The sequence below is a fragment of the Heterocephalus glaber genome, unplaced genomic scaffold (assembly GCF_053883595.1).
Source record: "Heterocephalus glaber isolate CG9 unplaced genomic scaffold, H.glaber_assembly_v1.0 deba00001564, whole genome shotgun sequence".
Taxonomy (NCBI): Eukaryota; Metazoa; Chordata; class Mammalia; order Rodentia; family Bathyergidae; genus Heterocephalus; species Heterocephalus glaber.
In genome coordinates this window covers 11,118,399-11,122,562 of record NW_028258351.1, presented here as the reverse complement: position 1 = coordinate 11,122,562, position 4,164 = coordinate 11,118,399, and the positions used below count along the sequence as shown (strand labels likewise).

General features: G+C 38.9%; 1 pseudogene; it reads right to left on the bottom strand.

The window, feature by feature from the left end:
• Nucleotides 1-810: 810 nt before the first annotated feature.
• Nucleotides 811-2,801, bottom strand: LOC101698034 (gamma-adducin pseudogene; annotated as a pseudogene).
• Between the last annotated feature and the right edge of the window lie 1,363 nt (nt 2,802-4,164).

Genomic DNA, 4,164 nt, shown 5'->3' with positions numbered 1-4,164 from the left:
CATGTTATATGTACAAAATCCCTTTTGTTGAAAAATAAGGGGCTTTCTAAACTAATAAAAAAGAAGTTTTCAAAAATTATAGTTTATTAACATGACCTTTTTTGGCAAATGAAGTTACTTCAAGCAAGAAAAAAATTTTTTTTCTTTTTGGTACTGGGGATCGAACTCGGGACCTTAAGCTTGTAAGGCAGGCACCGGAACCACTGAGCTAAATCCCCGGCCCATAGGCAAGAAAATTTTATACTGAGTAAAACTCCAAACAAATCTTTTCTTAAAACTTTTGTTTGTTTTTTTGTTTTTGTTTTGTTGTTGTTGTTTTTTGGAACTGGAGATTGAACTCGGGTCCTTGCGCTTGTGCAGCAGGCAGCGAAATCACTGAGCTAAATCCCCAGCTTCTTAAAACTTTTAAAAAAATTATGTGCCAATGTATACTAATGTTATAGATTTTTATCTTAGACACTTTTAAAGGATTCCATTAATGCCCATTGAAACAATGGGAACCCAAAAGATACAATCAATAATCATAATTTAAAAATCATAATCTGATTTTTAACTGCAGTAGGTGTGGAGAAATAAATATTCTCACTTCTTCCTTGGCAATTTCTTTCCAATAGTTATTATGAAGAAGTCCTGAAGTAATTCAGACAGATGTATTTGTGGTGAACTATAATAATACTTCATGAGAGCAGAGCTAATTAAAACTAGCAACTGTTTAAAAATTCAAAGCCATTTTTGGACATATAAAAAGAGATGAATTTCAAAGGTTTTTTTCATAATATTTTTCTTTTAGTAAAACCTCTTCCAGTTCTGCAAGTCCGGCTTGCTACATACCCCAATCTGATCTACCACTGTATAGTAATGATCAACTTAAATGTGGTATTAAATGTGCAATGTCACATTGTAGTAATTATAAAAAGACTTTAGTTAAGCTTCAACTTTCTCTTTTTTCTTGTTCTTTTTCAGAAAAGAAGGAATGCAGAATTTCTTCTTTTTCTTAGATGGTGATTTTGAAGGTGAGCCATCAGGTGACAGGACTTCTTCAATTTTTTCTGGAGACTTGATGGTAATCTCGATGTTTTCTATGGTCGTACTTGTAGTTAATCTACTCACTCGGTTAGCAAGCTCATCTTCAACGTTGTGCATATCATCCTTGCCATTTACTACCATGACAGGCACTTCCATGGAGATGAAGCTCTTGGAAAATAGCTTGTGGTTTTCTTCTAATTTTTCAGGGACATTTTGCAATGACTGAGTTTGAGACTGAATTTGTAAAACAGATGAAGCATCATCTATGAGTAATTCCTGCTCAGCGTCTTCTAGGCCTTGTTGTTTCCACTCAATTGTCTTCTTATATTCTTCAAGTTCTCCTTCTGTGAGATGACTGAATGGGTTAGGAGGAGCTGGTGTGCCAAGGTCATCATCTTCAAATTGCATCGTAGATGGAGGTTTATCCACAACAATTCCAGCAAGCAACTGAGATTGTGGTCATGCTGTTTTCAAGTCATATTGGTTTTGCTCTCAAATCTTGTTTCTTTTTCTAGAACCTCATCTGGGTTTGTGTTTAAAGGAACAAACTGATTGGGATCTTCAATTTTGGTAGGTGTTCTACTACTAACTTTAGAAGAATCCTCTGCTTTCATCCATTTGATTTTGGTCCTGGGGCTGGTCTCCGCATTGGGAGACCCCTCAGGCACGTTCACTTTCATGTAGGTATTGGGTGAGTTCAGCCATCTTGTTTTCTCACACTGCTGTCTCTGTGCCATGTACTTGAGAGCAGAGAGGCACTGTGTCGTCTTCAAAGGAAAAAGCAGTCACAGTTGCTGGGATTTCCACATCACTCTTGAGTCGAGGCTTCTCTTGAATGAGAGGATGCCTGTAAGCATAGCCTGTTCTATACCCCAAATTATCCAGAGTCCTCATCAGCCCTTCAAATTCAACTTCTCCAACCTTCCATTTCTGCTGGGCACCCATGTTTACCCCTCCTCCTCCAGCTGCTGCTATAGTGTGAGTGAAAGATTTATACTTCTGAAGATCCAGGACAAACAGATTATCTACTCCACCTGAGCTTGCTAATGCCCGCACCTGGATCTCACAGGCTATCTGCACATTAAAAATATAATGAAAAGCCTCTTCAACTGTTTTTCCAAGTGCTATCACTCCATGTTTCCTGAGTACCAGCACCTTACAACTTGGCCCCAGAACTTTCTGCAGTTGAATTCTCTCTTCCTATTCATCATCCTTGGTAGTCATAATAGGTAGGCAATGTCTCCCAGGATAAGGGACTCTTGAGAAATTGGAAGGATCCTGTACTTCATGGAGGGCACAGCTGCTGTAGTAAGTGTGTGGATGTGTATCACACACTTAACATCAGGACATGTTGAATAGATTGCAGCATGGGGACTGAATCCTGTGTGGTCAATTTTCAAATTAGTACTTCCCTGGTCAACCATTTCTCCTATTATATTGACTTACCAAATTGGAAGCTGTGGCTTCAGAAAAAGGCCTCTGGGAATTATTATAATGTGGTCTTGGTCCTTACTTATTCTCACTAAGATGTATGCATTTGCCAGGTGAGCCCATCCAAATAAATCTGCAAGTTTGTACAGGCTGGCAAGTTTACAACGAGTAAGTTTTTCTCCTTTCACATATGAGGATGTATCTGTACCTGGAAGGTCATTAATAGATGTGACCATGCCAAGATTGGATGGAGGTGAAGAAAAGCCTGAGAAAGAATTAGTCATGATGTAATCTGCAATCTGCTGTAATGCTAGTAATCCAGTTGGGTTGTGGCCTTTCTTCATCTGTTCTTTTTTCTTTCTTTTTTTTGGTACCGGGGATCGAACTCGGGTCCTTGAGCTTGCAAGGCAGGCGGCGGAACCACTGAGCTAAATCCTGGCCCCTCTTCATCTGTTCTTGAACAAGGCATTCCAGGTCTTCCTGAAAGGCAGGTCTCTGCAGAATCTGAGTAACTCCCTTCCTCTGCTCCATCATATTGAAGGCTTGTCGCAGATCAGGAGACATGTTTCTCTCCTGAATGTATTCTGGATCATTGTCATTAATTCAGTCAAAATATTTCTCTTTGTGAGGCATACTAGGAGGAGGAGGAGGAGTGATCACTTCTTGGCTGGTATCCAAACTCATGTTTCAAGTCTGTGTATTCCCCTTGTTCTAGTTTGAGGTTTCAGCCCGTCATTGGCTGGCTCCTGGGCATGGTGGCATGGCAGACAGGCACTGCAGAGGAGAAACAGTTCGTGGTAGATAGAAGATAACAAAGCAATAAGGGCAACTTCAGAACTTCTGCTCTAGACTTTGTTTTCCCTTAGGAAAATGTATTTACTCATGGAAACAATATTTACACATACAATTTCAGAGAATTCATTTTTTTTCCAGGGCTAGGGATCAAACCCATAGCCTCACACATGCTAGGCAAACATTCTGCTACTGAGCTAAATCCTCAGCCTAATTTCAGAGAATTTAGGACATCTTCAGAGTTGCTCATGAACATCAGACTGAGAACTTTTACACTAGATCTTTAATAAAAATTTCCCATGGATTAAATAAACTCAGGAGAGAGTTGTTTATCTTTATAGCATAATAATCATCATCATACATTATCTTTATTGAACTGAACTTGGCTATAATGTTTTCAGATTTTATTATGGGCAGTGTAAGAAATAGTCTTCAAAATTTCTCTTCAAAGTATGCTATAATGAATATGTTGTTGAAGGCGATGTTGTTCACAAGATTTGCTCTCTGAAAGAAGGAATAGGAAAGATTTTAAAGTCTTATTTTCATGAAAGGTGATTTTCCTTAAGTAACCAGGCTGTTTTTGCTTATGAACACAGCAAATCTTGTTCCAACTAATTGCTTTCTTATATTTTTATTGGTTGCCAAAGACATTAAAGTCAAAATTTTGTGCTCTCCTTAGCGCATCTAGAACTTCATGGTAGGTGTTTTGTGAGAAACCCTCATTTATGGGTCCATTTTAGTTTCCTGCCTTTATGTTCCCTTTCCTTCATCCTTCCTTCCTCCTTCCCTCCCTCCCTCCTCCCTCCCTCCCTCCCTTCCTTCCCTTGTTTCTTCTTTTAGTACTATGGATTGAACCTAGAGCCTTTGCACTGAACTGTTTTTTTAATTTTAACTTTTATTATGAGACAGGGTCTC